The sequence below is a fragment of the Pan troglodytes genome, chromosome 12 (assembly GCF_028858775.2).
Source record: "Pan troglodytes isolate AG18354 chromosome 12, NHGRI_mPanTro3-v2.0_pri, whole genome shotgun sequence".
Lineage (NCBI taxonomy): Eukaryota > Metazoa > Chordata > Mammalia > Primates > Hominidae > Pan > Pan troglodytes.
Genome location: NC_072410.2, coordinates 81,511,559 through 81,529,960, shown reverse-complemented (window position 1 = coordinate 81,529,960; position 18,402 = coordinate 81,511,559). Strand labels below are relative to the sequence as shown.

Sequence of the window (18,402 nt, the reverse complement as noted above, 5' to 3'; positions counted from 1 at the left end):
TCCTCTCAAATAAGCTAGAGTATCCAGATAGCAGCATACCTTAACTTTTCCATCTAGAAAGGTGAACTTGCATGTCAAGAACTTATTGATGACCATGTCAATGAGACAGATACATAGCATACATATTATGCTGACCTCTAGGACAATTTTTGTTGTTGTTGTTGTGTGTGTGTTTTTTTCTTTGCCAGAAACTGAACTGTACTGCTCTGTGTTTCCAATCACCTCCAAAATGCCCATTGCAAAATATTATTTTTTATTCTGTTCACTGGAACTGGTAGGATTTTAGTATTTAAGCCTTTATGACTGCAGTACTAAAATAAATGGTCCTATAAAGAACTGAAAGAATAAGTTATCTCTAGGTTCTTAGCTCATTGCCAAGAGAGACTTGGAATCAAAGAAAACACAGCATGAGACTTGCATATACTTAAGGACTCAACAGTTGAGATGAGATTCCAGATTCCGCTGCTCCTGACTCTTTTGGTTGATCCCTAGACCATGCTTCATGGTATGATAGAAGTAGGAATTAACTTTTATCTATAGGGAAATAATATTTTTATAGCTGTTCACAATCTTCCCTGTAAAACTGCCAATTTTACAAATGTTGTTGGCAACAGAAACATAAGTTACACTGCCTCATAAAAACCCTAAATGCAGCACAATAAAAACAAACACCCATGCCCTGTTCTTTACAGAGATTATTATTTCTTGATTCAAACTGGCATAAGCTAATATTTTTATTGGTTAGATTTACGTTCTTCCCCTTGTCTGCCTGCTTTCTTGCCTCTTGCGAGCACATAAGAACATCTATCTTCATAACCATCAGAGCATTAATAACATTGCCGGTATGACCCCAAAGGAGCATCCAGCTGTAACATCTGCTTCCCTGTTTATTCTCATACTTATTTAATTGCAAATCCCCCCCAACACACACACATCTTTAAAGAGTATCCCCCAAAGAGTAAACACACTAAGTATGTGCACGTGCCACTGATGAGTAAGAACTTTCCCATTTAAGAACCATCTCAGTTTTCAAAGACGTTTTCAAATATTAGCCTTAGTGAGTATATTATTGATGGTAATGCTATTTATAGGACCATTTCACCCATTATGAAACTAGGAACATGTCTATTAACACCTAAGCATTTTACCTTCTGAGATATCAGATGAGGCATGTAAATAAAGTCTGGAGCCAAACTCTCTGGGTTCAGGGCATGATGCTGAAACTTACTAGTCTTACGACAGGTAGGTAGGTTACTGAAACTCAGGATATCTTCAGCTTCATAGACTAATTTATAAAAATGGTTGTGGTGATTAGATATATTATTATCTGTAAAGATCTTGACAACAGCTCTGATGCTATTTTCAATACTAGGCCTTGACTGATCCAGTGTCCTAGGAATATGGCAATGGTGACATATAGCGCTCCTCTAGTTCTTCTCTCCAAGCCTTAGGAAACTCCACCTGCCTTTGTCCTTATTCTAGCTCTGGGGAACTAGAAATGCTAAATGAATAAGCAAAGGCCAGGAAGGAACCTAATTTATTTTTAACATTAATTTGTAAAAGTTAAAAGTTAGAGCTTATGATACAGCAAAAGTTTTACAACGGTCATTTCTAAAACCTGAAAGGCAGCAAATCATTTTTCTATATGGAAGAAAAATACATAGAAATATAGGGCTTAACTATCATAGGGCTTAACTATTTTTCCATATGAAAGTCAAGTTGATATTTTTAAAAATAGTAATGTGGCAGGAGCAGAGCTTTTCTATGGCTCTATTTGGAGCAACACCTTCCTTTTCGTTTAGGCTGTTGCCTAGCAAGATGGAGCCCAAGCAGGCACTTAGGGGGTTTTGCAAGACAACCATTTACTACATAGATATGCGAGGCCAACAGGGTGGAGGATTTACCTAGAGATATTTTTTTTAATTCCAAAGAAATTTTCAAGCTTCTTTCTCAAAACTACCTGATTGACAAAGTTTTACTGAATATCTTTTGTAAAAAAGAGTTTCTTTCTTTAGACTTCATTCACAGCCTTTTGACATGAAAATAACACATGAATAGCTTCTGTTTTTTTAAAAAACAAGACTTCTGTTATAAAAATGATATGTGCTTAATACTAAAAAATGAAATCACGCATGACAGGACAGTCAAGAGAAGAAAGCTTAAATAAGCCAAAATCAAGTCACCCTGAAGGAAGCGCTGTTAGCGTTTGGTGTCCATGGCCTCAGACATGCCCATATGCCTAAAAACAAAGCCAAAAATATGAGAAAGAAGAAAGAAAAAGGGTAGAAAAACAGACTGTGGAATCATTTTTATAAGAGATTAACTTATTTCTCTCATGCTTAGATGAAGAAATTAAACTATCCCCATGACACAAGTTTATGTATGTAACAAGCCTGCACTTGTACCCTTGAACTTAAAATAAGAGTTAAATTAAAAAATAAAACAATAAAAAAAGCCGCTGTAAACAAACAAAAAAAAAGAAACTAGAATTTGGGGTAAATTTTAGATAATATTTCTTTACCATAGACATATTATTTGCTGAAATATTGATCAAATCACCCTGAAGGTAGTGCTGTTAGCATTTGTTGTAGATGGTCTCAGACACGCCCATATACCTAGGGACAAAGTCAAGAATAAGAGAAAGAAGAAAGAAAAAGGGTAGAAAAACAGATTCAGACTACGACATTATTTTATGAGATATTAACTTATTTCTCTCATGTTTAGATGAAGAAAATAAACTACCCCATGACACAAGCTTACTTATGTAACAAACCTGCACTTGTACTCCTGAACTTAAAAGTTAAAATAAAAAATTAAAAAATAAACAAAGCTGCTATAAACAAATAAAAAAAGAAATGAAACTAACATTTGCAGTAATTTTTAGATAATATTTCTTTACTATACATATTGTTTTCTGAAATATTGGTCAAGAGTCACAAAAATTAATAAAATGAAAATATTGGAATGATTAAAAAACTGGTTCTCCATTTCAATGGGTTAAATACTTAGCTCCCAACTCTTTTCCTCAAAGTTCCTCTTGCCCTGAGCATTTTGTAGAGATTCAGATCTGCTTTTACGCTGCATTTTATCATCCAGCAGTTTTATTAGTTTTAAAAGTGACTGGACTTTTTCTATAATGCATTTAAGAATGTATTTTGCTTCCTTTCCAGATGAATGGCAGCTGGGAGAATATGATCTTCTTGGGCCATCCTTGTAGACGTTATTCCAGAAGTCTATTATATAGGCCTCTAGAATTGTGGATTATTGTGAAGAAGACTGCGACCAGCTTGATTTTTCCTCATATGTGATTTTCTCCTCTACCTGAGTGCATGTTTTATTTCATTCCTGAGATTCAGAGACAAGGGGCCTTATAACGACCTTTACCAAAGAATCTCCAGCATCCCTCTTAGCTTTGCAGCTCTGTTCTCACCTTTACTTCTCCTTTGTTTCTGTAATTTCATTTATGCAATACTTCTCTTTTTTCTACAAGTCTTCTGCTCCTTTTCAGCTTGTTGTTGTTATTCCTATTTGAGGCATAGTGACGAGTTCAAATCACTTGCTTGATTTGCACATATATGAGATAATGAGTATTCACTGGACTGTATTTAGTGTTTCTGGATGTAATCATGTGTTTCCTGTTTACTTCACAATATTGGCACTTCTAGGTGAAAAGGTGCTATGAGAAGCAACGGATAAATAAAGAAACATTAGAAGCCAGTACTTACTGTACAAAACCAGAGTCACTTGAATAATTGTCAGAAACACATGCTACGTAAAATGAGGTCAGTTTGAAGAGCATCACTTGCCAAAGACAACTTCTTTGATAACATCTCTTCTTCAGCAAACCCTCCCCACAACATAATTTCTGTGATTTTGAAAATTCCTCCATGGTTATCTCCAAGGGCTCTTTCCCAGTTCACCACAAAAGGAAAATTGGTCTTTTCCTCTCATTCATCCAGCTCAGTACTTTTACCCCTGCTATTCTCTAAGAATAATTCATTTTCTTAGAAGAGATGCCAGTTCAGGTCATCCATAATTTGAGAGCTCAGCAATAGGCTGAATAGAATAGTCAATGGCAGAGGCATTTGAGCTTCCAAAGGCTTTATAAAAAATAATAGTTTTCTTAGAAAAAGAAACATGTCCATCTTCTTTTTATTTACCTACTATTGTTTCCCATTTTCTTCAGACAAAAGCAGTTTTATTTGTAACATGCAGTCATTTTTAAAACCGGAACTTGCAGAAGTTATAGGTCAAATTTAGAGGCTGTATTCACAAAACAGACAAACAACATATTATGGGACCCTTATAAAAATTTAATTCTCTACTCAGCATATGCTTATAGATTGCTAAATATTTATGGTGCGCGCGCACACACACACACACACACACACACACAGAGTCCCCATCAATGACCTAAATGTGACACAAATAATAATACAAGAATATCTGTGATAAGAGTCAAAGTAAAGCACAGATGCAATTCTCTAAGAGCTTCAACAAGAGCCCACTTTTGTTTACAAGGAATTATAAAAGGCTTCATCAAAGACTTGACAGATGGAGAGTGGAAGACAGAATCAGAGACTAACAGAAGCAAAGACCCAGAGGCAGGCTATTGCAATGGATGTATACCCAGTCTCCCAGGAAATATTCTATTTGATGATAGCTGTGACCCCTTAAAGTTCTTGAAGGTACAGCAATTGCACACACATCAGTAGTTTTACAAGTCTTGCCAGTAACAAATAATACAAAGTTGAATTGCAGTTGCTATATTTTACCAGGTCACTGATTTAGAGGAGAAGGTCAAGATCAACCATGGACTACACATATAGAACAGGCAAGTGTATGTTCAGAGATCCTCCAGTCACTCATCTTTTATAAGCACCACACAACATATGCTTGTCTATAATCCTAAACTTTAAGGTTATTTTCCAGCAACTTCATACGCCATCTCGCCTCCCAGACACCCAATGTCCCAAATTATGGTTGATCTCCATCAAGGGGCTCCCTCTATAAATTTGCTATGTCCCAAAGCACTATGTGACTTCATTATTGCTGTGTTCCTAGAGCCTGAAAGACAGTGAATACGCCAATAAATAGTTGTTGAATGAATAAAAAATTAATAGATTGATTGGCAGCCTATATGGCAAACAGAAAAGGAATTATCATGTCCATTTTATAGATAAGGTTTCAGAGACAAAGCGGGGTTAAATGGATTACCCAATATCATAAAGTCAACCCTTCTGATTATCTAACTTTCCATGAGGCATAGCTTTTACCCAAATAATGATTAAATAGGCCCGGGGTGGAGGTTGCTTTCAGATAATGTTGGATAGGGAGGGCTTCTTTGTTATCAAGATTCCAGTTCCTCCCCACTGTTCATAGACTGTACCCTCCTCCACGTGTCAGTTTCATCCTGGGGTTTGGTTTCTCCATTGCAGCAAAAATGGGCTGTAATAGTTTTATTTTATATTTATATAAACACAAGGCCACCCTGAAATGGAGGGCTTCTCTACTTCAGAGTATCAAGCAAAAGTCCTTGGCTTCACACTCATCAAAAGTATTTAAGTTATATACCCTGCTGGAATCAATCCCTGTGGCGAGGGAGTTGAACTAGGCAATTCGTTGTCCACCCAGGATGCACACATCACAGGGTACATGTGTGGAGGTAACTAACTAGGGTGAGCAACTCTTCCCAGTTTTCCTGCTGCTTAAACAGCTTTAGCACTGATAGTTCTATGTCCTAGAAACCCCTCATCTGGGGAAACTCCTCAGTCTCAGGCAAACCAATATGTTTGGTCACCATAAAACCACTATCATAGACATGAAAATCAGCTGTCCCTCAAACCCATTCTCAGGTCTAGCTATCAGGAAGTTGATTTAAATAAATGAATATATATATTAATGAAAACATATATATATATACATTTCTACGTTTTCACAATATACATCCTTCACAGAAACCATTGAGTTTTTTCCTATTGTAAAATTTCAAGCTCTATAAAGAATTTTGTTTTAATTTTTTAATCTCTCTTAAATGTGCAATTTATAGTTTTCATGATTTCTAATATTATTGGACAGAATTTTCCGTTCTATCAGTGGTATTCCTAACCCTTCTTTAGAGTCAGAGCTTTTTGATAGGCATCCCCCAAAACATGAGATCCTATAGAGGGTGTTGGTACATTTCAAAGCTTTAGAGATGCTTTCTAAGCTACTCCTCAAATCTTTAGTGAGGTGAGAGCTAGAAGAATCTGTCTCCTGAGAAGAATCAGTTTTTACCTGTAAGAAAGAAAGAAGGCCTTTAGTAACAATTTTATTTAGAGCAATGTGTTTTATTATTTTTTGTTCATATTGATGTATGGCAGATAACATCCTGGTTAGTTTCTTAATCCCTTTCAGTTTATTCTTCGTACTGTTTGCAAATATTTAACTAGTACCCCTGATGGATTTATAAAACAACAAGTTTTACCATAACTTTAACTTCTCTTCTATTATCTATTTGGCTTTCACTGTGTCTAAATTTGTGATAGTAAGACTCAGAATTTGCACAACTGTGTCAAAACAACAAATAATGTCAGTGTAAATGTTAAGCTATTTGGTTATTATAGTGTAAAACAGAAAGGAATAATTTAGTGTATTTGACAGCTTTCACTTGTTAATTTTAAGGATGGTTTGTAGAATCTCTAGGAAGTCCTGTTATAAAGGAAGATTTTAGGGTCCTGACCTAGACTTTTAAACTGAGTAGCTTAGAGTGGTAAAGATCGTGCCATCTGCTTTGAACAAAGATCCAGAAACTAATTGATCATCGAAATCACCTTTAATGCATTTTACAATGCAGATAACAGGCCCTAGCTCCAGAGACTCGATTCTAAAATTTGTAGAAAGACCAGGAAATCTATAGTTTTGAAAGAGTCTGAAACCAAACTAGTGAAATACCACCGTAGTAGAAGCTTGAATTAAATTCGTTTGGTAAACAAAAACAGTGGGCAACATTAGACAGCTGGCTGCTTATGGGATCTCAGTGTGGCATATTGTGAAAAAAATAGCAAAAATATTGCTTTTGGAATATAGTTACAAAGCTGTTATCAATGAGTGTTAATATGATGAGTGGCATGGCAGCTTCTTTTGCAATACATTTTTGTCAGAGTAGATTATTTCTCCTCGAAGCCCAAAGTCATTGGAAGTAAATCCCATTATAACACAGGGTTTGTTTTCCCCCTGGTACATATCTGCCAAGGACATTTTCTGGTCAAGAATTCATGCAGTAGCTTTGCTATATCCACACAGGAAATGGCTGTGACCTTTCTGGCCCATAAGGTTATACATTTTGACAGGCGGCACAGAGCCAATCCCTCCAACCACACAGCACAGACGACCGCACACTGTTCTCCTGAGGCATGCTGTTACTCATGTTGTCTAATCACATTCAGCAGGTCTGGAGCTGAACATTGTTCAGAATATCAGAAAGGCAGAAATGCTATGTTGCTGATTCAATGGAAATTGCCAGCAAGAAGCAATGTTCATAGCTGCCTGGTTATTTAATGTATCTGAAATCACTTCTAGAAATGTCATCCCTTTCTGTCTCTGTCACCTTCCACCACATCCAACTCCAGCCCAAATATTTTATTTGTCAAAAACTAAGAGACTCATATTAAAAAATTAGATGCCTTCTCTGGTCCACATTAAATACATAAAAGTGAATCACAGTCCCTATCTTAAGAAGCTTATAGTCTTACAGTCTTACTTGGAGTACCAACACTAATTTATTTCATATAGATGATGACTGTAGCCTCCAGATGCCACTGGCTTCTTTATTTACTAATATTATCTCTTTTTTCCCAATGTCAGAGACAAAGCATCTCTCCTTCACCAGAAACTCTCTTTCTCTCTTTCTACCTAACACACACACACACACACACACACACAAAACCTACTTGTAATTGCCTCATAAATTACAGTAGTTCAGCTACAATCCTGATGATTCAAAGAGTGATATAGAGGGACCACATCACAGATTGAAAAACTTCTCTTTCTCAAATTGTCCCCCTTATTATCTCTGTCCTCTCTTTGTCTCCCTCTCCCTCTTTATTTTTCAGGAACAATATAAGTTCATTTCCTGATCAAAGCCATTTAGTTAGACATGGGTTCTATCAAATTTCAACCTCTTCTCTAAGTTACTTATAAAAATATTTATTAGAAAGAAATACAGTTTTCTTCCCAGGGGAAATCTAGTAAATAAAATTGATTCACTTTCTATTTATGAAACAACACTGAAAAACATGAGAATATGCTTAACTGCTAAACTGTGAAGTAGAATAAAAGTGTGATGTAGTGTTAAGAGACTGAAAAGAAGAGAGATGTTTGGAGTATTTAAGGATTTGATGAAGTGCCCTTCCAATGGGGTCCTGAGCACTTTGTGGTTCAAGAAATCAAGACTTATATTATACAATAACTGTAGGTTTACTTGGTTTTCTCTCCATTAAAATGTATGTTCACTGAAGACAGACTCTGCCTAGAGAGTTAGTATTTTATATCACCAGCAATCCTAAACCTTATATGTAGTATAAGCGTCATTTCTGGCACTTGCCCATTCAGAGTGTCATAAAGTACCTAGGTTTCTCATATTAAAGCATAGTTGCTCTCTCATTTACTTTTTTTCTTTTTTTTCTTTTGTTTCTTTGTCTTTCTGAGTTTCTTACCCCATTTTCTACCAAACAAGGCATTATATATTGCATAGGCCTATTAAATCAAGCGCAAATATTTGAAAAACTACTTAGAAAAAGGTACTAGGGTCCTAAAACATAGACCTTCCTGGGGTGATTTGCAAAAGCATTAGAACTGAAACAATTTCAGTAATGACAGTAAGATTAAAATATTGTGGAGCGTTGTGAATGTTCACTGCAGCACTATTTACTATAGCAAAGACATGGAATCAACCTATATGCCCATCAATGACAGATTGGTTAAAGAAAATGTGGTTCATATGCACCATGGAATATTATGCAGCCATAATAAAAGAATGAGACCATGTCTTTTTCAGGAACATGGATGTAGCTGGAGGCTATCATTCTTAGTAAACTAATGCAGGAACAGAAACCCAAATACTGCATGTTCTTACTTATGAGTGGGAGCTAAATGATAGGAACTTATGAACACAAAGAAGGAAACAACAGACACGGGTCCACTTGAGCAGGGACGGTGAGAGGAGGAACAGGAGCAGAAGAGATTAAAAAAAAAAGATAAAAATGGTCAGAAATTAGAAACAGGCATGTGATGGTAACCTGACCATTGAGACTCAACGGGGAGCCTACTAGGGAATTCCAGGTAGGTTCTCCTCACTCCAAAAAAAACAAAACGAAAAAATATTCTATTTCTTTCTCTGATAGTTGTCAAGCCTAAAAGTGCTACCTGAAACCACTGAAGTCAAAACATTCCAATTGTTACACTTTGTATTAGTCCATTCTCCCACTGCTATAAAGAAATACTGAAAACTGGTTAATTTATAAAGAAAAGAGGCTTAATTGGCTCATGGTTCTTCAGGCTGTACAGGAGGCCTCATGGCATCTGCTTCTGAGGAGGCCTCAGGGAGATTTTACTTATGGCAGAAGACAAAGCGGGAGCAGATGCCTTACATGGTGGGAGCAGGAGCAAGGAAGTGAGAGGAGGTGCTATGCACTTTTAAACAACCAGATCTCATGAGAACTCTATCACCATACCATACCAAGGCGGGTGTTGCTAAACTATTCATGAGAACTGTCCCCATGATCCAATCACCTCCTACCAGGACCCACCTCCAACACTGGGGATTGCAATTTGATGTGAGATTTGGGTGAGGACACAGATCCAAACCATATCATACCTCTTATATAAAAACACTTTGGGCTAAAAACTGCTAGGCTACAAACCAATCATGATGTGCTCAATCATCCCTTTAAATGAACAAGATGCTCCTAAGGCAATGTGCACAGTGTTAGCCATGGGGATGAAGAGATCTGTGTTCTATTTACCAGTAATATGACCTTGAGTGAATAATTTAGTCATTTTGACCATCAGTTTTCTCACCTGTAAATAATGAATACTAATATTCAGGAGATATGCTTTGTAGAGTTATTGAGGTAACTACATGCATTAATGTTTCACTTTGCTACTTAATTCGTTAATTAAAATATACTTCATGAAATTCTGCAATAGACAAATATTCTGCTAGGAGCTCAGAGAAGATTGATGAATAAAATAAAGAGAATCTCTGCTTTCACACTGTTTGTCATCTAGTTCAAGCAAATTTCTCCACATGTTGCAATGTCCTGAATACATAAAAATGTCTTTGTATGTATTTTTAATCCATTTTATTCACCTAAATACATGTGACTATGATATATATAATACACACACATATTTGTATATGTGTGTATATATATGTGTGTATATATATATATATATATATATATATATATATATATATGCACTTGCCAGATGGAAAGCATTATTTTGGGTGATGGGAATTATAAACAAAAACATGCAGGTCCCATTAAGGATTACTCCAGTTATATTTATATTATACATAACTTAATCCCTTCAACAACAAGAAGCTAAATAATGGATGAACAGAAATTTAGTAAAATGACATTTAATTATTACATCAAGAAGCCCACATGTAGGCTTAATAGTGTCAACAAAGGCATAACCCTTTTTCTTTTTTCAGAGCTGATGCCTGTGCAACCTAATATTATGCAGTTCCTAGTCTGTAAACTTTCATATTTATATATCTGCAATTTTTGTGTTTATGCTTGGATATTTTATCTAAATGGATTTAACATAAGTTAAACAGAAATCTAATTTACAACCACTCTAGATTTAACTCCTATTGTCTTAAGATTAATACCAGACTCCTGAAGGACCTATCCATGGTGCTGGTTGGATGAAGCAGTTACAACATGATGGTGCATCCACTCAGCTGGTACGCTGCATCTTAGAGATGATCTCGGGAATGGAGATGCACGTAATTTAAATCCATGAGAGCTCAGTATCAAAAACAAAACCATTTTGCATTTGCGTGGACATTTATAGGTTTTTTAAAAAATATTTTACATTTCATTTTCCCCACAAAATGTTTCTATGAGGCCAAATGGGAAATGTGTTCCTCATTTTATGAGTGAGATAACTGAAACAGAGTTTTCTGAATATCATTTCCAAAATATACAATATAGTGTCAGTAGAATACTATATTAATTATGGGGATGAGGGAATTTCTTAGCACCCCAAGATTGCAATTATATTTGGTCAGCTTGGAAGTTAGCATTTAAGGAGGTGAGATAACAAATATTTTTCAGAATTAGAGAGCCATAAAATGAAGTATGATGCATCCATTCAAAAGGAGTTTTACACAAATACTATAATGGCAAGAGATAGCTCATAAAAAGGCAAGTTTTTTAAAAATAGAAAATATAGCCCAACGCACTCTATTTTTTTTTTTTATTAGCCATCACAGACACTTTATATTACAGTGGTTAAAATATGCAGTCTCAATCTTAAGATTTTTCAACTGGAAAGGTTCTTAACTATTATTTTGTAAAACCTTCCAATTTTACAGATGGTGGAGACTCAATATCACTCAACTAGCTATTACTCCTGGGACTCCCCAATTTTCTTCCTTTAATGTCCAACAATGATAGACTGGATTAAGGAAATGTGGCACATATACACCATGGAATACTATGCAGCCATAAAAAATGATGAGTTCATGTCCTTTGTAGGGACATGGATGAAATTGGAAACCATCATTCTCAGTAAACTATCGCAAGAACAAAAAACCAAACACCGCATATTCTCACTCATAGGTGGGAATTGAACAATGAGATCACATGGACACAGGAAGGGGAATACCAACGCACTCTATTAATTCATATCTGTGAATGCCTATAATACAGACAAATATATCAAAGACTAAAAATATAATCACCAAAATGTTAAGAGTGATCATCTCTGAGCAGGATTATGAGAAATCCTTTTTTTCCTTTTTGTGTGTATTTTCCAGTTTTTCCATACTGAAAAATATTTGTTTATACAAATGACGTTTATAAAATAAAAATGAGTGGCATCATGAGGCAAAATTTAAGCAAGTCTCATTATTACCATATATGCCAATGCAATGTCTTGCTTTATCTCATCTTTGATTGTACCTTCAAAGTCTGAAGGGACTCTTACCCTTCAGAAAACTCCTAGAACAAGGAAAGTGTACCTCCGTTTTGTTTATAGTTTAGCTGGAAAATATTACACATAGGCCTCGTCTTTGTTCTCTAGCTCTCAGGTTTCACTAGATTTGCCAAAGATTTTAAGCCAGTAAACAAAATATGTCCATAGGCCAAGGCAATGTTCTGTGTTTCTACATCAGGAAAGACTATTAGAAATGATAGATTTCCAAACCATTTCCCAGAATATAGTTATTTCCTTCTGACTCAAAATTGCTACTACTGAAAATAAAATCAAAGTATGCTCTACAAAACAGACATGCCAATAATGTCTCTCGGAACAAACCCATTCTTGGGAAATTTAGAAGATCACTCTTTAATGATATCAGAGTTGTTAGTTTAAAAAAATCTATGATTAACATTTCCTCTGAATAGTCTTTCTTTATTTAAAGATATGGTTTAATAGTCTTATCTAGTTTTCATTGTAAAATAATCATACAAAATATTCTTTTTATTTAAGATCCTCAAGAAACAAATGTAGTTTCTCTAACAAAGCTAGGGGGTGATATAAAGTCACAGAAAATTAAATACATATGCAAACAGAGCAGGTGGCTATAATGGAAATAGACATGAACATTGCCCTTCATTCCTATAATAGCTTTGGCTGAGCTAGCACTTTTCTGCACTGTACAAGGTCTTCACATGTGTGATTCTTATGAATCACTCCAATTTGGAATGAGTGCATGGCAGCTGTTCCCTTTATTTTACATGCAGGAAAACCCCACAGAGAAGCACCAAAAAGCTGTCCACTTTTTCCAGTGTCAAGTAAAAGTCAATAGCCTAGAGATGTGTACAGAGACCCACCTATTTATAGCTAGATATACCTAGATTTCAAATTTACTTTCTGTTAACAATGGCCTTAAAAGGAATGATTTTCTAATAGACACAAATTTTGTATTTAAATGAAAGAAAATATTATAGCTCTGCAAGTCACCAAAATAAAATAATTAATGATGTGAGTTTCTTTGCAGAAAATAGCAAGAGCCTGAATAAACATCTAAAACAGGAACCTCACTAGGTGCCATACCAGTGCATACTAGAACTGTATTTAGTGATGGAATGGCAATAAATAAATTTCTATGCCAAGTAGAAAGATGCCCCTGCTTTTTTCTCATATGTTTTATGCCACTAACAGGATAATAGGATGTGCAGGCTTGAGGTTTATCTTGTAGCATTTGGGACTAAAAATTCATATTTCTGATGATCTTAGGGAAAGTAAAGCCTCATATAAGAGGTTATTTTCTTGACCATTCTAAAAATTTTGATTAGTTTATCTTTGTGAGAATTATTAAGGCAAATAAAAGAAAAATTATCTTTATTTAAACTAGCAAAAATAACAAGTTATGAGTTTTGAGATCATTAAATCAATATTTTGTCAAAAAACGTGTAGTTAATTAGAATTAAAACTTACCTAGAGCCCTCAAACATACAGCATGTCCAACATCTATAGCCTTCTTTGCAGAAACATGATACCACTATATTGGTGCTTTTTTCCCTCATTGGCTGTCACAGATTTCAGAGATCCATTAACAAATAATGTGGCCATTTACTTTCAAAGAAATCCTGCATTTTAAATGCCTTATATTTCTTTTAAAGAAAAATAGTTTATTTATAAAATCCCTCAAGTTTACACTGGGCTTATCCTGATGCCACTGTAGGCACATGGGCATAATTTTTTAACCAAATGAAATCTACAGTCTCAGACTAAGCAACACCAAATACCGTATACACGTGTTTTCTAATTATTGTTTCATGAAAAATTTATTATGACAATTGCTTAATACTGATATGTAGTTTTAATGTAGAGTCTAAAGTTTGAGCTCTGTATAATCATATTAGTTAATAGCTATGGGATTTCAAAATAGTCTATCTTATATTGAAATGTAAAAAAATTTAAACTTTCTATCCTATGCTGAAGTGCATCCTACACATGGCAATTGATTCCATCTCCTCACCTCTACCACCAGAACCACCACCAAAATCAACAGGAGTAGAAGTTTTCCTTAAATATCTTCTATGGCACTCACCAACATTGGGATGATGCCCATTATAGCCATTCACTTCTGTGATGCCAGAAATTTCAATTTAATTTGCCAAAGAAAATTAGCCTTCCAGAAATAAGTAGAGGAATTTTTAAAAATATTTTTATTATTAAAGTTAGATTCAGTGTAAAACCTTTTATTTATCAAAAATAAAAAAAAATTATAGGGCAAAATTTTGCATTATTAGCCATGAGGAATTTTATTGTTTATCTCCTATAATTCAAATATATTATGATTTCTGTAATGGGAACTATCAAATGAAAGACCAAACTAAATGAGAGTAAAGCTTCTCCCCCCTTTTTTGCAAGGCTAAAGTAATCATGCTAGATTTAAAAGGGCAAAGTAAAGAAGATAAAAGGCAATCAGTGAATTGTTTGACACAATGAATATATAGCTGATTCCATGCTGCTTCACGAAAATGCCACCATACTAAGGAGGTTTACTATTTTCTTCAATAAATGAAGCACATGCCAAAAAGCCAAATGCTACTGTTATTCCCATTCAACGATGGCCAGCAAATCCTACATACATAACATGTATCATACATTTTAAAGATATATCTACATCTTCTCAACACTCACCATGGTTTTATTAGTGGCCTAAAAGTTAGTAAGCCAAGGCAAAACAAAAAATTAGGGAAGGTCAGATGAAAGAAAGAACTGAAGAAAATAAACTGATTTTTGAAACATCACCCATTAAATACTCTAAGAAGAAAAAGAAGCATGTGAAATCTTGGAAGAATTTTCTTATCCAAAATTCAAGCCTAAGGATAAATGCCTGTGACCAGCTATTTTATTTTGACTTGAGCTACAGTTTTACATCAATATGGCCAGTTACTTGTTCAGCTGTGCTCAATTACATTGCATATGAAATAACAAAGTTCAATATCAAACAAGGATTTTTTTGTCCTCCTCCAGTAAAACAATATCACACTAACTACATGATCTAAACATCCATAGTAAACAAATGTAACTTAATGGAGGGAAGAAAACTCCTTAAGCATCTCTTCCTACTCCCCCATCTGCACGTTATGTATTAGGAATCAGAAAAAAATTCACACCTCTGACTTTGAGTCATAAGCAGATTGCTACAAGAAATGTGTCGCATCACTGGCTTCAGGAAGAACTTTAAATTCTTGGGGCAAAATATAGCACTTCTGTCAGTTTCAAATACCTCATATCTGCATGTTAATTTCAAAGGGTTCAAGGAGGCTTTGCCAGGTCCATGTAACTAATCCTCCCGGCCCGGTTGGACAACTGTCATAGCTGAATTTTTCATTTACAGTCCAGAGGGGTTAGCTGACTTGAGGAAGAGAAGATCAGGTTTCCTACTCTGTTCAGTTACTGAATTGGGGCACCTGGGAACAGGAGTCAGGTGCACTCTGTGGAGATCAGGCAATGTTTTAAATCGTGGATGTTTGCCATTATACCTCTACCAGCCACCTTCTACCCTACTCCCATGCTGTGACTCTCATCGACCTCTCTCTCAGACAACAGTCTTACTTTTCAGAGTCTCAACACTCTCAAAGTTCCAGTTCCCATCTTTGAGAGGAAAAGAGTCTTGTGTAATAAATGTACAGTACAAGCAAAGAAGATTAAGAACAAAAAACTCCATGTAAGAAAGAATAGCAATTTTGGTTCTCCCTCCCATCCTCTCTTCTCAGGACTCTGACCCATTCTAATTCTCCAACTTTACTGCCATCCATGCCTTCATAGTTGTAATCATTGTCTCAATCACTCTGGAACATTATTTTTTAAAAATAGACCTCAAATTTGGCAGCTTTGCAGACCAAACTATTAGAAGTGTGTCATGAAAATAGGCTTTTTAAAAATAAACACAGACTCCTGTTTCGTAAGTTGTTAATGACCAGAAAATGACTTATTGGGAACGATAGACCAGCTACAGCTTATCTGTTCCCCTTCCTAGAACCAATATTGTTGGGGTAACATTGAAAATCTCTTTTTATAATTAATTTTTATTTCAATTGCTTTCCTTTTCACTTACTGGAGGGGCTGCAGTAGAATAAAGATAACCTTCCGAGAGAAAGGTGTTTAGTAAGTGTGAAATGGAAGCTTCATCTTTCCCTGAGGGCAGGAAAACACAGCAGATCATTTCACAGAAGATACTATATTATTCCAAGGAAGAACAGGACACTAGCTGGTAAAAGAATGAATGTAGAAAAAGAATAGATAACAAAATATAGCTGTATTTCCCCATTAGGAAAGTTTGAGCTAAGCAATCACTCTCAGACTAAAATAATTTGCTGAATATAATAGCTATAAAATGGCAGAGTAGGTATTTGAACCTAGAATATCTGAGTCCCAAATTCTATCTCCTTCTGATATGCCACATTGTGTCATTCACAAAACCAATTATCCTCCAAATAATGTTCTCATTCACTCACTCATTAACCAACAAATAGTTATCAAGTGCCCTCCAGGCAGTCCGTAGGATTTAGGAAGAGGTGTATAAATGACAAAATCAACGACCAGACACCAAGATTTTATACTTTAGTAGAACTCACAACACAACAGTATGATTGATATTCCTACTGACAGTATTTTCTGTTAACTAGACCAAGCTATTGGGCATTCACGGAATGGATTAAACAAATTAAAGAAGGAAGTAGATATTATAGACCCCTAATACTTCATTGATGATAGTTAAATTTTACATACGTTTGACAGAGTTAGTCTCACTCTCTCTCTTTCTTTCTCTCTGGCCCTCTCTCTCAGTGTGATAGTAAACCCCTGCTGTTGATGGTGCCTCAGCTGGTGCAGTAAGATAGTAAAGTAGTAGCTTGAGAATTCCTAATTAGTGTATTCAGACCAGTTATTTTGAATATATTGGAAAAAGAAAAAAAGAAAGACGAATGAAGCAATGACCTCGAGAAGAGCAGTGACAAAACTTTAAAGAGGACAATGACTAAGGATAGATTTCAGTGCCACTTAAAAAACACAAACTACATGCAAATCTGGGAGTATGCTTCTGGAAAAATCCTTGCGGAAGCTACAATTGTAGAACACTTGAAATGTAGACTTTAGACAGCTGTAACACTTTCAGGACCATAATCTATTACAGTATATCCAAGAAGTTTTCTGCCATGGCATGAAATTCTATGTGGGTACTGAATTGGTATTGCATTAATTCGCCCATTTAAACAATATTGCTTCTAATAATAAGTTATTAGAATTGAAAGATAAATCCCCACCTATAAGTATACCTTTAAAATTATTTTTCCTGTACTAAATCTAGAATTGTGATGCCAAGTGTGAAAAGAAGTAATTACTTAAGTAAAACAAGTAGCTTCAGAAAACTGGATGAAATTGTCAATATTAGGTTTTATATTCAGTTAGTATATGAATCATTCAGGCAAATATTTACTATGGAGAATTCAGGAAACAAAATATGGTTTCAGTCATTACCACACAAGCAAGTTTGTCAGTGAACTTGAAATACATTCTAAACTATGGGGTATCTAAGCACAATAAACTTTTCTGAGAACTGAGGGACATTCTTTGACTATCCAAGGCTAGGAAATCTTCATGGGTAAGGCTGACCACAAACCTCATCTTAAAGGATGTGAGAAGACAAGAGAAGGACGATCTGGGGAAGGGCTGGCAGTAGCGTGAACATGAATCAACTGGCAAAGACACAGAAGCAGACAAAGATGGTTTTGACATTGTGAGACACAGGAGGAAAACGGCGTGCCTGGCAGTCTGCACAGGATAAGCTGATAAGTTTACATTAGCTTTCTGAAGATTGAACAACTCTCCCAAACGATGCCACATCAAGGAGAGTATCCTAGCTCCACAATCCACCATAACCAGGATTAGGGCAAACAAGCAAACATGTTCTTTTAATCTGCTTATGGGCCACAGTGCTACAGGCCTAGCAGGAATGCATGTGTGCCCATGTGTGTGTACGTGCGTGTATGTGGGGGGTGTGTGTTTGTGTGTGTGTCAGGGGATATAATACTGTGATTTGAAAGAAAGTGCATAAATCAGAGAGCAATCTGTCTTTATAAGAATGTAATAGATGGCCATTTTTTTCCAGTTTTAGTCCCAGGCATAAATATCTCTAATTATGTACTGGGAATCTTCTTTGACAAAAAT

The 18,402-nt window shown here is 35.5% G+C and overlaps 1 long non-coding RNA gene across 2 annotated transcripts in view; it reads right to left on the bottom strand.

Annotated features, from left to right (window-relative positions):
- Positions 1–18,402, bottom strand: part of LOC107973442 (uncharacterized) — a 1,262,479-nt gene that overhangs the window by 518,477 nt on the left and 725,600 nt on the right. The gene's annotated exons all lie outside the window — the stretch shown is intronic.